Source organism: Rhinolophus ferrumequinum, chromosome 3, assembly GCF_004115265.2.
Source record: "Rhinolophus ferrumequinum isolate MPI-CBG mRhiFer1 chromosome 3, mRhiFer1_v1.p, whole genome shotgun sequence".
Lineage (NCBI taxonomy): Eukaryota > Metazoa > Chordata > Mammalia > Chiroptera > Rhinolophidae > Rhinolophus > Rhinolophus ferrumequinum.
This window is the reverse complement of record NC_046286.1, coordinates 71,064,140-71,081,737: the sequence shown is the minus strand read 5'-3', so window position 1 is coordinate 71,081,737 and position 17,598 is coordinate 71,064,140. Positions and strand designations below refer to the sequence as shown.

General features: G+C 37.4%; 1 long non-coding RNA gene across 1 annotated transcript; it reads left to right on the top strand.

Annotated features, from left to right (window-relative positions):
• The first annotated feature begins 237 nt into the window (after positions 1 to 237).
• LOC117020536 (uncharacterized) lies at positions 238 to 16,687 on the top strand. Its single transcript, XR_004422717.1, has 4 exons — positions 238 to 316; positions 3,166 to 3,316; positions 8,993 to 9,150; positions 14,960 to 16,687. It is a non-coding gene; the product is annotated as an uncharacterized LOC117020536 (long non-coding RNA).
• Positions 16,688 to 17,598: the final 911 nt, after the last annotated feature.

Genomic DNA, 17,598 nt, shown 5'->3' with positions numbered 1-17,598 from the left:
CTCTTGTTGTTTCACATCTCTCTGCCCTTTAGCACAGTGTCCCCTCCAGCTTGAAATGTTCTTTTTGTTCAGACTTTAATTTAAAGCCTCACACCTTTTTCATTCCCTTGGTAAATGCCTGCTACCCTCCTCCCCACTTCCCAAGATGCACCTATTGCACCTTATTCTCATCTCTCCTGTAGAATTTAATAAAAACTGTTACCATGGAGTTATATTTGTGTCTCCCTCTCCTCTAGATTGTGAGGGTCACCTGAGGGCAGACCGAGCACTTATTTATATTTCTGCTACCAACACCAAGTACAATGACTGAAACATGGTAGGTACCTATTAAATCATGATTAAGTAAACAGATAGATAAATATACATGTGCATATTATTATTTTTTTCTTTTAATGAAGACTAGTACTATTTCACTCTGTAAAAATGAAAAAGACTTAAGTCAATTTTCTATACTAATAAAGTCTAAATAAGAATTTCCTTAATTATCAGATAATTTAGATTTGATAGTATAAATGAAGTCTAAAATGAGGATACTAGTATTTTATAGCATGTCACTGAATTTTATAGCATGTTTAAAAATTGATGCCCAAACACCAATTAAGATTATTTAATTGCTAAAATTATCATAAGTGTCATCAAAAAGAGTTCAATTACAGAGGAAAATATTTTCAATAAAGCTTTAATCCACAACACAAAAATTTCATGGCTCAGTTAATTCTTCAAACACATTATGGTTGAATGAGGCGTGCCATGATCCAAGTGAACAAATCTGTCATTCTTTAAAAACACTTCTTAGAAAAAGAACTTTCTAAAATAAGGTTGTCATATATGACCAGGAGCACTGCAGTTCTTGGAGAAGTTACATCATCTGCTGGACGCCCACCCAAGATACCTCTGAGGATAGTGTAATAACATACCAGGCTAATGAGAATATTCTACTAACGAGAACAAAGTATGAAAACTTAGCCTGATAAAAATAACTAGTGCCGTCATGACTTAACCACAAATTTTGTTTATGTTTTTTTTTTCCTTTTGGACATTAATTAATCATTATTTAATAAACCACAGATGTGTCAAATAACTGTTTTCTCAAATTAACTTTCTTTTTTGAATTGGTAAAGGCAGTTGAAAGTGCCACTATGTTAAAAGAAAATTCTGGGTGCTGAAATGATTAAATTGTATGTATCTAAATTCTGTATAGAACTTGATGTAGGACCGGCCCTATTATCCTGTTCTTACAAGGGCATTTTCAAAAGGTTATTTTAGTAGATAAAGTAATATGACAGTCTACTAATATGCTATCATCTGAGCTAACCTAAGAGAAAAGTCAAACAACAGATGTGAGCTGAGCTGAATCAAAACCTACTCTTTAGAAATGGAGAGCAAATACAAAGTTTCATTTCTCCTGCAATCTCCTTTTCTCTAAATTTCTAAAGTCAATTAAATTGAATTGCATAAAAAAATGGTTTTAGAAAAGTTGAGGATTGTTTCTAGGATATCTTTGTTAAAACTGTCAGAGTATACCCTAGTGAGAGAGGAGAAAAAGAAAGAAACCAGATTGAAAGTTGAGCCAGGATGTGAGTAAACTCAGCATGTGACATACCAGTAATGGAAAACAGTGGGCAAAGATGAGTTTTCTTCAAATAGCAAAGAAATATATAATTTTAAAATCAGGGAACTGTTGGGGAGAAAGAGCTGCCTAGTGCCAGTATCTATGAATCTACAAATGTGGTAATCATAGCACACATACATTTTTCTTTTCCAAGTAAGTGAATCAGCCTTTTCAGAGGAATCTATCAATGATTTTCTTGTTTATGATATTATGTCTATTACAGTGGGTATGACTCATTCATGAAAGATGCACACAGGAGAAAATGGTCAGAGAACTTACCAAAAAGTGAAATATTGCCAACATGTAGAAAGAAGGTTGCATATATTTTGTTCCATATATTTGATGCTTTTAAATTTCATGCCAAAGAAATTTACAAGGTATTTATTTTCACATATATAACCAGAGAAAACCTAAGCTAGGTGACATAATTGATTGGATTATTATCTCTGTAAATCATTTCTACTTGCTTATTCTTTGACACTAAACACCTTTAAAAAAAATAGTGAATATTCAGCTGGCATTGCTGTATTATACCTTGGGCAATGTATCAGGAACATCACTCTTCACAGTCAGTTTATTATGATAATGGCACTGCTTACCGTGGTTGCCACATGTAGAATAGTAAACTTTTAAAATACACACACATGCACACATTTAACTGGACAATAATAATAATCACATAAAAAAAATAAGTGCTGCTACTAAATAATATCTTCTCCTAGAGTGTCATGACAGTTACATAGAGCACTCCCAGAGTCAAAACCTTCAGAAAAATAAAGCAAATTATTTTCTTGATACAAATCTTCCTTCATCTAAATGCCATCAAAAGATATCTGATCTTTAGAGTTTACTATAATAGTCAGTTTTCTAGTGATCTTTTTTCCTATAAATTAACCGTGCCAGTCTTTGCCATATTACATATTACAGGCCATGTTGAATTTCCAGTCCAAAGGTATGTCTTTCTTTCCCAGCTCTGCCATTCACAACTAGAAATTTCTTTATAAATAAGTAAAGAGTTTAGACTAAATGGTCTATAATATACCTTCTAATTTTAAAATTCCATGCTGCAATTATTGTTGCGTGTGTGTTCTTTTGTAATTTCAACTCCAAATACCAAAAGCATTTAGATTATCTGGCATCTTCTGAACTCTAGTATCACAGTGAATTCATGAATAAACAACACAGCCACAATTTAAAATATTTCATTTTTGTTTTGAATTCATAAAAATACAACCAGTTTCTCATGGCCATACCCCAAATGTCCACAATCAAGAGATAATCTAAATTTTTCAATTGGTAAAATATAGACATAGTACAATACGTATTCAAAAGGAACAAAAAGTTATATAAAGAAAACTATGTGGTGAACACACAATGGGATTTATAGATGATGTAATACAGAATTGTTCACCTGAAATCTATCTAACTTTACTAACAATTGTCACCCCAATAAACTTTAATTAAAAAAAAAGTATGTCTCTCACTCTGTCACTCAGCTTCCCTCCCAAAAATACAATCATTTTAACCATTTTTTTGTGTATGTTCTTTTTAAGGTAATCTATGTCTTTATAAGTAAAGTAACACACACAAATACTATGGGGATCTATAAGAAGAAATGTAGAGAGTGTGGCACTGCAAATGCAACTTTCTCCTTTCTACAGCTATAGAACTAAAAAAGAACACACAAATGCGAGCTAAAAGCAGGTAAAAAATGACGTGGAAAACAGTAATTGATGATGCTGTGGTAACGGAAAACAAAAAGGTAAACAGTGTTAAGGTTGACTACTTTACACAAGCAGAGAGAAAGGCTGGGAAGAAAGCTGCTTTGTCTTTCCAATGCAGTGTAATGGACATGACACTGACTTCACTGTCAGAGAAATAATGGATTTCTGCATTGCCTTGGGCAAACTTATGAATTCTCTGGCTCCATTTCTAACTTCAAAAGTGTGATGCTAAGTCACAGGTCATAATCTAGTCTTGAGGACCACAAAAGATAGTGTTTATATCAGATTTTGCATATAAAAATTCCGTTTTCCACTGCTTTAAAGATCATAGACTTAAACATCTTTCACGTCCCTTTTTAAAAAAGATAAATGAACAATACAACAACAAAAATAAAATAGATTGACTAAAACTGCATGATACTCCCCTACAGTCATGCAAAATCCCACGGAAAATGCAATTGGGCATTATTTATCAGGCTCCCAAACTCCCAGCCAAGCAGCCAGAGCTGCACTGTCATTCCATCCGCCTTGCAATAACCCGAGTCTTATTTTTTCTGATTGATTTTTTTAATCTCACTTATTAGCAATCTGGTGGGGTTCACCTATATAAGAAAATTATTAAGATAATTTTTCTCCTACAAATAGAATAATCATCCCATATCTTCAATAAAAAGAAATTAAATTGCCTTCAACATACTGTTTACCAAAACAGATGCAATTAAAAAGTATTTTAGAGCTATAGTCTTTTGAAATAAAACTTTGTAATAACTAACTTGGAGCTATCCAGAAAAGACAGCTATCCAGAATAATAGAATACCCCATTTTACCAGACGACTACAGGTTTATTGTACATGTAAGGATGTCCAACTGGACACATTAGCCCTTGAGTTAATCAGTTTTTTTGACCTAGAAGCATTTTGGGCTAGCTCACTGATCACACCCTCATTTGTAATCTATTCCAATAATCTTATCACATTAAAATGTATTGTGTCATTCCCTTGATACTAATGTTTCATGGATTTTAATTCTTTCAACATAAAGTTATTAAAGCAAAAAGAAAGGAATAAAAAGTTAAATAAATAACAGAAAAATACTCCACTGTCATGGATAACAAGAATTTATCAAAAGTTTTCTCTGCTCTCTAACTTCTACCACCAGAAGAAATACAGAGAGGTATCAATGACAATCCCAGGCCTTGGACTAAGTTGTTCAAACTCGTCCAGATATCCTTGAAATAAGTATAAATGTGAATGATTCTGGCAGGGGCCCCATGAACACATCAGTTTGATAACTGTTTTCCGTAAATTCCACAGATCTCTGGCAGTAACTACATTAATGTAGAACAAGGACAAAAAAAGTATCATTTTAATGAAACTCTTCATAGTAAGTGTTATAAACAAATGTTATAAACAAGGTCATGATAAACTGTGCTTAATCAGAATTAAACATGTCAGTCTGGTACAGGGTCAAGAATCATAAGCATTCTGCAGAACACAATCTGTCATTTCGTGAATTTGTTCATTGCTGGAAATATACTCTTGAACCCCCCTGATATGTACCTACTTAGTCATGAAAAGGAAACTTAAATTAAGGGAATACTATAGAAATAAGATTTTTTTAAACTGTTGACACAAGAAATGTCCAAACGTGTACAGAATTTTTGTGCGAGTGTATTTGAGCCAAAATTGATGACAATGTTGCGAAGCAAGATGTCAAATGCTCCAGAGAATGAGTTTTGTAGTTTCTCTTACGCATTTAAATGAAAGCTTGCGTGAAGGTAGGAGAAAGCAAGACTGGGATTGGATTATAGGGTGATTAAGATGATGTGCTTTCTTGAGGGTGGTTACGCTTTTGAGGGGTATCGCTTCCGGCATTTCAAAGGTGTGTTAGCCTAGATGCACAAGAACAATGGACAGGGTTTGCTTAAAAACCTTTCACTAAAGAAGGTCTAAAAGCCCGGGGTGTGACTACCCACCATGACCTGCCCAGTTAGGAATTTATGATTTATTACAGCACTCCTTGTTCATCCAAAAACCACATTTTAAAACGTTTAATTATTGTCTTTCGAAAATGGTATGAGTTTTCAATAGCATATATTATACATAAATGTGTCTCTGGGATAATTAATAATTTTCAGAATAATTTATATGAGCATAGGGACTATCAAGGATGTATAACAAAGACAGCATTAATAAAAAGATTAGTCATTAATGACATAAAAGTAAATCCAACTCTTCCTGTATAGGTCCGTCAACCTTTTTTTTAATCTCCTCTAAATCTTCCACTAACTCTAAACAACACCAGTTGAGTTTCCTTTCAAGTTTAGCTAAGCAGAACAGTAAATTCTCCCAGATATTAAATACCTCACTTAAAATAATTAGAACTTTTTTTTTCCTTTTAATAGTATTTATACTCTTTTTGGCCTTAAAGTATGGGCAATCATATTTTGTTTATTAACAAAATGGGAAAATGAAATTTCTGATAATCTAAATTATGTACCATTAAACATATTTACGGCTCAAATTAAAATGAAAATCTTTTTAATTCATTAGACAACCTAAGGAAAAATGACTTCAAATATATCTTCTAATTTGAGTATTATGCACTGGAATAAAAATGTTTATTATCATCATTACTTCACTATGATTTTATAGATTTTCTCAATGATCCAGTGCAAATAATAATAACATTTAATACTTACTGCATAACTATGGGCCAGGTATATACTTAATTTAATCTTCATAACAATCCTATGAGATAAGTATTAGGATCCTTTATTTAACAGATAAAGATAATAGGGTTAAGAGAAGTTAAGATATTTGACAAAAGTTCCAAAACTCCTGGGTGCCTGGAATCAGAACTCTGGTCTAGCTGACCTTTGCTTCCTCAGTTAAAAATCAATCATTCTTCTCTCTGAGCCTTAACTAAACCCAGGTTCCAAGGAAAATAAAGTAATAATTTTCTATAAAGGGATTTATTATATTGCCGATGGTTCCTGCATGGTTTTTCTTTGAATGAAATGATTCAGGCTTCATTTAAATTATACCTAATAAAGCAATGTTAGTAAGGATTATTACCCATGTGTCAGTTAATGTTTTGAGTTCCTTCGATTCTTTGAAGGAGATACACTAAATTTGTAGCATGATGTACAAATCCACTTTAGTTTCTTGAGAGAGTTTGACTTACATAGGACCAAAAGACTGTGTAAAAGCCATTCTATCCAGCATTTTAAATATCATTTATCATGTGACATGTATAGTTATGTCCTAATTTTTGACAATAATTAAAACCTAGTGGCTATTATTTTAAATAATAAATATGAAAAAAACAAATTGAAATTAGACAAAATTTAACAAGTATATTTAAACTGAAATTATTGAGGAAGAACTCCTATACAAGTAAAATTTATAGGAAGATTAGATTAGCTATTTTAAGTAATGCTGTGTGTTTTCCAAAGATCCTGACTATTATTCCTTGAAAGCTACTTGCCACCTGAAATATCTGTTACAATTATAAGACTGGAGCTGCTATGTGCCTGTCCCTTCATAAGCAAACACGTGAGGCCCAGACAGACCTTTTCCCATTAGACAAACGCTGCTTTCTTCCAACTTTTGGTCGCTGCTGCTCTTCTCTGATGACAGGTATTGTTTATCATGCCTACCATGCTTGCCTGCCTCTGCTCGGCCCTACCCCCTGCTACTGATCGCCATCACATACTTTTTCCGCTTTCCTTTTCCCTTTGTTCTTCTGTCTTCATTTGTTTCTCCTGTCCCTCTTGCCTTTCACCCCACAAAGGTCATATTTTGTGAACTTCTACAGTTTGCCATAGTAAATCTTTCTTTTTCATTGGTGAAACAGAAGGGAAGAAATCCTTATTTAAGCTTTCTACTTTTTGCACACATTTTCATTGTTTGGGAGATTTGGAGGAAGTTTCTTGCTCTCAGAGGTTTTTGTTGTACTTGTTTGAGATCAAAGCTATTCCAGTGTAATGAGTTTTAGTTGTATCAACTTAGCTAACCAGGCAGTACATTTCCCAGATTTCCCTTCCCTGCATGTTCTTAGTTTGCATGATCCACAGGAATCATTGGCATAGGAAACCAGAAGGGAAAGACCACCCTATTCCTTTTTCATTCAGGAGGTCAGTGCAGAGCCTCAGGCACTGTTGCCACTTAGTCACATCCATGCTGATCTGCTGGTTTGTGGGTTGGCAGGGGCAGCACTTGGGCCAACAGCATCTGTCGCTTCTGCTGGGTGTCCTGCTAGAGCTTCTCTGAATCGTAGGCCAGGAGCATATTCCAAGGGCACCAGCTTCTCCTGTAGAATGCCTATTAATGGAAGCCCGAAGTTTGGAGGTAATGACAAGATAAACAGTATACCTTCACTCTCCTAACTCAGGGCTACATCAACTGCTTGGCCACATGTCAGGGATCCTGTTCATCTACCATTTCACTGTGGTCCATTGCATTGAGGGTCTCATGCTGATTGGATCAAGTGAGCAGGAAATAGTGATGACCCAGACACATGAGTGAGACAATTGTGTGTGCCAGCAGGTAAGAAATAAATCTTATAAGAATCCAGTGACATTTCTGTGAGTCAGTCATCTGGGGCATACCCTTCCAAAATGAATGGCAAGGTCTTGTGTCTGGTTCCCCCTACCATTATGAAAGGGACAAAATACCACTAGACCTCTTTGGATTTTGAAGGCAGAATATACTTCTTTTGAGAAACCTGAAAAGCTACCAGTTTTTAGTGGGGCCCAAAACAGAAGTATTTTTCCCAGGCCCAGGCTGCCATGCAAGCCACAGTGTCACTTCGACTGTATGACCCTACAGATCTGAAGGTTAAATCTTAGGACATCAGAGGTTGGGGAATGTTGTAGGGGTCCTTTGACAGTTCCCAATAGGTGAATTACAGCACAATCCACTAGGATTTCAGAACAAAGCAAGCCTTCTTCAGTAGAAAATTATGTGGACAAAAAAAGGGCCGCATACTAAACCTGACAAGCTCAGGGGAGGCCAGCACGGTGGGCCTCACAAACTCAGAGACCAAAAGTAACCACTTTAGGATGGTCTGAACATAAAATTGCCTAACTAAAAGCAGGTCATGATGGTAGTCACGTCCTAGGCCTGTAGCTTCCTTGATAAAGGTCAATCTTCACCTTAACTAAGTCTGTCTGTTGTCTTTTTGCATCTAAGATAACAGACCTTTGAAATGTCAGAGTAACCTTTTTCCAGACCCCTCAGGGCACACGCACTGAACCAGAGCACGAGATCTTAGAACCTTTTCACATTGTTATCTTGTTCCCTGAACACCATCTCTATGGGCTGTAAATGTTAATTATTAACAGTCCTGTACCCACCAATGTAAATGAAGTGTGTGTCTTTCTGTTTTACTTTTTATCCAATCCCAGAGATTTCCCTGCTTTTCTTTCTCCTGCCCCTTAATCTACCACCAATGGATTTCATGTAATCCTCCTCACATCTCCTCCTTTGATTCCAATGTATAAAATAAGCTGCAAAACTGCCATTCTCCAGAGCATTTTCTCAATTCATTGACATTTTGCGTCCTGACAATTGTCATCAGTTTGGCTTAAATAAACTCATAAAAATTCTCTACAGGTCTAGACGTTTCTTACATTGACATTTACTTGGCACAGCAAACAGCATTCCAAAGAAGCCCACCCAGGACCACCCTGTGGACCTGGACCTGGTGCTAGGTACCAGAAGAGGCTCACTGTGCTCTACCAGCTCCCCATTTTACAACGGGTGAACTTGGGTGAGTTTTTCTTGGAACTCTGGACCACCCTGTTTTAAGGTAAGAGACCCTGACTTTATTTGAGCTGTTCTTTAAAAATAAATAGATAAATAAATTGACGTGGTACTAAAGGTTAAGGATTGGGATAACCCAGGCTAAGGATAAGGGTTGAGATAACTCAGGGACAGAGGGAAAAAAAACAAACAGGTGGCTGTTTTTAACTTTGGCTTTTCAATTGGAATTACTGAGAGTCTGAACAAACCTTTTGCTGGATAAACAAGAGTCTAAACTCATTCAACTCCAAAGATCAGGGGCATTTACTTCCCCCGGCTCAAATTTTGGGTATAATTAGGTGACTAAGAATCTATGTGCAAGTGTTAGAGGGTACCCCTCAAGACAAAGCAGGGCCGCATAGGGAATTCCAACACAACTATAATGAAATAATGGACTCATCCGAGGAGGTACACATAAAGGCTGGTTACCTACTGCTCCAAGTACTCACAGTTGTATTAAACAGCCAAGGAGAGAAACTAAGACACATCACAGTGTTGGAGCAACTCGGGAGGTGACAGCACCTTGGAGCTCAACCCATAAATAGCACATTTTAACCCACCACACAATTGCCATAAAATTTTTTCGGATTTTACAGATCTCAAAAGAAAAATTAACATTAGCTTGGGGAACCACCACCCCAAGGCCTACAAGCCCCCAGATCCAAGCCTCCATTAATACTCCTGCAGATGTATGATTCCTAGGGAGCCTTTATTTGCAAGTACTTACAGACACGGGAAGATTTAATTAGAAATGATATCAACTTAACATGGCCAAAATGGAATGCTTTTGACACCTAAATTCATTTTTTGCAAGCATAATAGAAAAAAATCCGGCTCTAAAATCAAACTGGGGGCCGGCCCGGTGGCTCAGGCGGTTAGAGCTCCATGCTCCTAACTCCGAAGGCTGCTGGTTCGATTCCCACATGGGCCAGTGGGCTCTCAACGACAAGGTGGCCAGTTCAATTTCTCGAGTCCCGCAAGGGATGGTGGGCAGCGCCCCCTGCAACTAAGATTGAACACGGCACCTTGAGCTGAGCTGCCGCTGAGCTCCCAAAGGGCTCAGTTGGTTGGAGTGCATCCTCTCAACCACAAGGTTGCCGGTTTGACTCCCGCAAGGGATAGTGGGCTGCGCCCCCTGCAACTAGTAACGGCAACTGGACCTGGAGGCAACTGGACCTGGAGCCGAGCTGCGCCCTCCACAACTAAGACTGAAAGGACAACAACTTGAAGCTGAATGGCACCCTCCACAACTAAGATTGAAAGGACAATAACTTGACTTAGAAAAAAGTCCTGGAAGTACACACTGTTCCCCAATAAAGTGCCGTTTCCCTTCCCCAATTAAAAAAAAAAAATCAAACTGAATGAACGAGAGGCTTAATTACCTTACTTGGCCTCTGAAATGCAGCACAGAGAGACTTTCTCCTCTCCAGGAATTTACAAAGAAAATTTTAGAGACTGTCTCTAAAACTAAAGGTTTCTGAAGCTGCTTAATGCCAAGCCCCAACTTTTCCCTCTTCTCCAGCTGCCCTGCTTCACCATTTATTTGTTGTCCAAACTTACTCTCCTTTCCTCCTCTTCTCTTCTACATCTCCTCCAACAACTCCCAACTGACCTAGGGGACACTCAGAATAAAAAAAAACAGACCAGGATAGACTAGAACAACAACACAACAAAAACTAACAGCTCCCTTTAGAGAAAAGCCAGTTTCAGGACAAGGAGAATCAGCCATAATCTAACTCCCCTTGTAATAGGACAGAATTAAGGAATCTAACTAACGTTTTCCCTGACCCTCTCCAGGACCCTGATGGACTCCCAAAGGAATTTAACTGTTAGAACATATGACCCTGGCTATTCTTACCTATTCTAATTAGTACACCTACCATTTTCTGAGCGCAAAGCAACAGAATTACTAACCAAGGTTTGCTGGGAAATTCCTGCACAGGAGTCTGTTTTTCTTGTAAAAAGTCAGGTCACCTTAAGAAGGATTATAGAAAACTGAAATGGGATTTAGAAAAAGCAAAGAAACAGTAACAAGCATAGGGCTGCTCTGAAGACTATGAGAGGGCATAGCCCCTTCTCTTTACTAATACTTTAGGAGAAATTGAAAGTACCATAAAGGGGAAACTACTAAGGCCCTTGTAGATACTGGGGTTACTTTATCGTTGCTTAACCCTGCCCAATGAAGTTGTCCTCTCTCTCAGATTAGGCTTCTGTACAAATGGTAGGACATCTAAGTAACTAATATTTGTTTTCAAGTTAGAACCCGTTCCCTTCCAGCTAGGGATTGTCACGGGCCAACATATATTTTGACTAGTCAAATCTGCCCCAATTCACCTGATAGGATGAGACTTTCTTGGAACCAATGACCCCCGCATATCTTTTTCCCAGAAGGATGAAGTGTTTTTAGAATTAAATTAAGCAAATGCTCAATTAATCGGGAAAATAATGATTTTAAAGAAACCTCCACAAGAGAAAACTAATCTGGAGACTGACTGAACATTAGTTACAGGAGGTTCCAATGCAACTTTGGGACTTTTCCTGTACAGATATTGGCAAGACTAAGTCAGACACTTCTATTAAAATAACTATTGACAATACTTTGCCTCTGCCTAATATTTACTAATATCCTTTAAGACCTGATGCACTAGCTGGAATTAAGCCCATTATACAAGATCACTTTATAAGAGGGCTTAGAATTCTATGTATAAGCCCCTGTAATTCTCCTATCCTTCCCCTAAAGAAACCCAGTAAATGGGAAAGAATGGAGATATACACAGGATCTCATAGGGATAAATAAAGACATCCTGTGGTTCCAAATCCACATATCCTATTATCAGCTATTCTTTTGGACTGCCAATATTTTTCAGTGATAGATTTATGTAGTGCCTTTTTCAACATTCCTGTAAAAAAAAAAAAAAAGAAAGAAAAGAAAGACAGGAAATATCTCTTTGCTTTCACCTGGGAAGATCACCAGTTTACTTGGACACTAATGCCCCAGTGATATACAGAGTCCCACCCATTTCTCTCAGATACTAGAAGTTAATTTGAATGATGTTGACTTCCCCAAAAATTCCACTCTAATCCAATATGCGGAAGATTTACCTTTATAATTTAGGGCATATTAGACTCCCAAGAGGACACAATTTACCTATTACAACAGCTAGCCATAAAGAGACATAAGGTCTTGAAGGACAAGCTTAGATTCTTTTTTACCCCAGGTTAAATACTTTGGTCATCTAATATCTAAAGATGGGCAAGTAGGGTGACTGGTTTGTTCAGTGGTTAGAGCGCGGTGCTCATAACACCAAGATCACCGGTTCGAGTCCCACATGCGCCAGTGAGCTGCGCCCCCTACAACTAGATTGAAAAACAATGACTTGACATGGAGCTGATGGGTTCCTGGGGATAAAAAACACACTGTTCCCCAATATTCCCCAATTTTAAAAGAAGAAGAAGAAGAAGAAGAAGAAGATGGGCTAGTAATTAACCCAGAAAGGCTTAGAGGAATCTTATTCTTTCCTCTTCCAAAAACAAACAAACAAACAAACCAACGAACAAAAAACAGCTTTAGGATTCCTGGGTCTGACTGGACACTGTCATAACTGGTTTCCAAATTGTTTATTACTGACCCAGCCTCTATGTGGCTTATTAAAATCAAATTGACCTGATCAAATTCAATGGAACCCCAATGGGAAACAAGCTGAAGAAGCTCTAGAGCAGGGGTGTCCAAACTGTGGCCCACGGGCCAACTGCGGTCCTCAATCCATTTTTAATTGGCCCACAGCAAATTCCAAAAATATATTTAGTTTACTTAAATAAACCAGGTGAGGCAATACGTACTTCACCTCAAGTGAGTGGCCCGGATGCTTGTGTATTTTACCGCATATGGCCCTTGGTAAAAAACGTTGGAAAAAGTTTGGACACCCCTGCTCTAGAGGATGTTTAATCTAAAGCTCCCACTCTGGAAACCTTGATTATAAACTTTCTTCTTTTTTATAAATGAAAATAAAAGAAATGCTTTAGGAGTTTTAACTCAAAAACAGATCATCATAGCCCTAGAGTCAGCAATTAAACTCAGAAGACAAAGGGCTCCCTCCCTGCATGACAGCCATCTCTGCTATAACCATGTTATACAAACAAACAGAAGAAATCATATGGACTCTACTTAATTTATGTTCCTCATTTTCTTGAAACTCCGCTGAACTCTTATCACACTCAATAGTTCCGTCAGTCAGCTGGCGTCTTTGAAGTACTCTTGCTTTCTGCGCCTAACATTACTTTAACTCGATGTAACAGTCTTAACCCAGCAACATTGTTATCTTCTTTGGGATGGAGATATCCACGATTATCTTTTACTTACTGACCACCTTCTTGTTTCTAGCAATGATTACAGGAAACTCCTACGGGTATTGATAATGCTGACTTTGGTTTACAAATGGATCTTATCTGAAAGCTGAACAGGGAAATTACTGAGCTGGCTCTGTAGTAAATTCCATCATGAACATAACTGAGGGTTCTTATTTACCTGAATAAGATCTGCCCAACGAGTTGAATTAATTGCTCCAACTCGAACTTGTCAATGAGCCAAAGATCAAATAGACAATATTTACAGTGATATTGGCTATGCCTTTGGTGTAGCTTACAACTTTGGAATGTTGTGGAAGCAGCAAGGCTTCTTGACTTCCTCAGGGCAACCCAATGGAAAACAGGTTGCAGAATTATTATTAGATGTCATATAATTGGCAACCCAAACAATTGGCATTTATCAAAAATTCCAGGAAATTCTAAAGCTGCCACCATGGAAGCAAAAGAAAATAATTTAGCTGACACTGCAGCTAGACGAACAGCAATAAGCAGCCAAATTATCCAGACTTGAGAACATTTCTTTTCTTTATTAAATCAACAAAAGATTCTCATTTACAGTTTCAATGGACAGCTGCAGAAGACGAAAAAAGGATATGGCTACAAAAAGGTGAAAACTTTTACCCAAATCGATATGGTTTGGACCCCATCAGACACCAATTTTACCTATAGGGGCTCAATTACTTATACTTCAACATGCACATGAGCTAGCACATTGGGGGCCTGAAAAGGTGATTTTGTGGAGTAAACAATATTACTTGAAAACTTCTCCTGCTGTAGCTCAGAAAGCATATAGCAGATATTCTATCTGCTCAAAATATAACCCTGGAAAATCACTCCATGGGTCCCCAAGCACATTTCCCACTTCCTTTAGGTCCATTTGAGGTATGGTAGTCAACATTTATGTAAATGCTACTATCTCAAAGAGACAGATATGTGTTAGTTATGATTTGTATGTTTTATAACTGGATTGAGGCGTACCCTTGCAGAAGAGCAATAGCCTTCATGGTAGGTAAATTATTTATTTATTTTTTAATTATCTATTGGGGAATTCCCTCTGAGTTCCATAGTGACTGAGGGACTCATTTCACTGGGCAAATAATGCAATCCATCTGTAACATTTGACCTACTCTGCAGCATTTTCATTGTGCTTATCACCCCCAGTCCTCTGGAACAGTGGAATGTACAAACAGTGCAATTAAAACAACTAGGTAAATTTTCAGAAGCTTTTAATTCCCTTGACCAAAAACTCTCCCTGTAGTACTCTTCAACCTGCGATCTACTCCTTTTGGTAAACATAGCTTTTCTCCTCATTAAATAGTCACTGGTTACCCTGTGCATCTAGGTGAAGGGACATATGAAACAGCCTTACTAATAGGAGACATTCTGCATGATCAAAAACTTATTAACCAGTTTAAAGAAATTGATAAATTAATAATGGATTCATTTTATAGTGTGCTCCCAGGAGACAAAGACTTCAAAGACTGCAACGGTACAAACAAGAGATTTTGTCCATTGGAAAAGACATCAATTAAAGACTCTCTCCAACCTTGTTGGAAGGGACCATATTGGGTATTATTAACTAATCCATGTGCAGCTAAACTTAAAGCTGTTAACTCAAAGATTCACATTCCTTATTTTTTTAAAAAAAGTGCCTAACAGAGTGGACATGTGCCCCTGTCTGACATTCGCCTCGCCTGCAGTGGACATCAAAGACTCCTCGAGGATGAGAAGCCAAAATCAGACATAGACAGCTATTGAGAAGGCCTGTATACCTATATAACTGATGTTGAACTTAAAACAAAAAAGAAGCATTTGTTTGATTGTCTTTACCTGTCTGAAAATATTAGCCATAATAATAGTTATACTTGTTCTTTGGGCTTTTCTCAAACTTTGTTCTTGTATAGTCCAGCTGTTAATAATTGCTGAAGGTGAATAAGATAGTGTTTATATTATCAATAATACACTTTTTACGGTTTCTCTTTTGAAATTTAGAAGGAATGTTATCGCAGAAGGAAGGAAAGGGATGTGTGTTTCAAGAGAAGTTAAAAGGAAGCAGTTTGTCTTAATAAGTTGGTTATTTCCAGATGAATAAAAATGAGAAAAGTAAGGAAGACAAGAGCAGTTGTAGAAGGTTAGTGGAAAAGGAATATTAAGCAAGAAATTTTATGTATAAACACTAGAACGCAATTATGGAAATGTGCTTACCTCCTAACCCACCAAGGACTAACTATATTAATTTAGATGGAAGCTGAAGTGGCTTTAAAAAAAAAAAAAAAACTAACCCTCTGTAACAGCTACTAAGGCCCAGGAAATCTACTTATGAAATTCTTACTGTCCTCCCGTCATCTGGAAATTTTTAGATGGTAATTGCAATTTACACCACTGTATTCTCACAGCCTCGACTCTGATTAAACCTTAAAGTTACAGTTCCCCATTGCGTAACTAGCAGGAATCAGATTTGAATGAATGACACTTGAGTGCTTCCAATGGGAAGTAGATGGTCCATATTAAAGTAATAATTACTACTACTACTACTAATAATACAAGTAAATGGGAACCCATCTCATGGCCAGATTGTGAAAACCAAAGAGGTATATGGTGTGCCCTCAAACTGTAAGTAAATGTTATAATAGATGCAAAATACAGAAAAGTGAGACAGACAGCACAACTTGGATCATGTTAGTTTGTAGGTTAAAAATGATCCAGTGTTTTTTTTCTTAATGAAGGTCCGTATGACCTGACTGCCTCCCATTTACCTGTCTTTCCTTTTTAAGAAAATTTTGGCCTTGACTTCCATCTAAGGTTAAGATCTTGCCCCATCCGCAGTGTTCACCATTGCAGCAAGACAAAGGAGGACACAAAGACTTCCTAGGAATGAGCGTTCCTAGCACTGTGGGACCACATTATCCCACCTAGAGGGTCATGGCGGGTAGTCACATCCTCGGCCTGTAGCTTTCTTGACAAAAATCAATATTTATCTTAAGTGAGCTTGACTATTTTTTTTTTTCATCTAAGATAACATACCTTTGAAATGTCAGAGTAATCTTTTCCAGACCCCTCAGGGAGACCACAGACCCATCCCTGAACACCATCTCTATGGGCTGTAAATGTTAATTACTAACTATCCTGTACCCACCAATGTAAATGAAGTATGTGTCTCTGTTTTACTTTTTATCCAATCCTAGAGATTTTTTTGCGTTGCTTTCTCCTGCCCCCTTAATCAACCACCAATGGATTTCATGTAACTCTCCTTATGTCTCCTCCTTTGATTCTAACATATAAAATAAGCTGCAAAACTGCCACTCTCTGCAGCATTGTCTCAATGAGTTGAGATTTTGCTTCCAAGCAATTGTTATAAGTTTGGCTCAAATAAACTCATAAAAATTTCCTGCAGGTCTGGACGTTTCTTACATGAACAACTGCTACTATTGTTCTTTTGAAAAGAAGATTCTGACTTGCTACTGAAACTTAATAGAGGCGGGAACCCTTGGACAAGAGCCACAAAGTTACCATAAGACCTGAGTGCTTATTATGATTTTCTGTCCTACTAAACCATAAATTTGGGCACATATAGCAATACTTTCATTATATGAAAGTGGTGTATGTAAGGTCCGACTTCATCAGGTTCTGAAAACACAAAGAAGTTACGTATGTGACTGGCATAGATGCTCATGACCCATATTCTGCCACATAGCCCCCTCCTTCTCAACCTGCACCTGTGACCGTAGGGTAGTTTGATTGATTAATTGGGAAGGAAATATTTGGGCCTGGGTTGCAGGTGTTTCTGGGTTTCAGCATGATAGGCTGACTTTACCTGACAGTGGACAACTATAGCATTACAACTCCGATCTGAGCTGCCTTGAAAGACAGTGGTGAAGGAACATTCTCAGTGAACAGAATTTTGAGTAACACCTGGTTGTTGGTTTTACCTGGAAAGAGAGATTGCCAGAAATCTGGACCTATACAGCCTCACTGGCAGCAGATATTGATTTGGCTGAATTGTCAGGCAGTTGGAAAGAACATAATTGAAAAGCTGATGACATGAAGGCCTGTGTTTAGACCTCTCTGGATGTGCACAGGATGTGGAGAT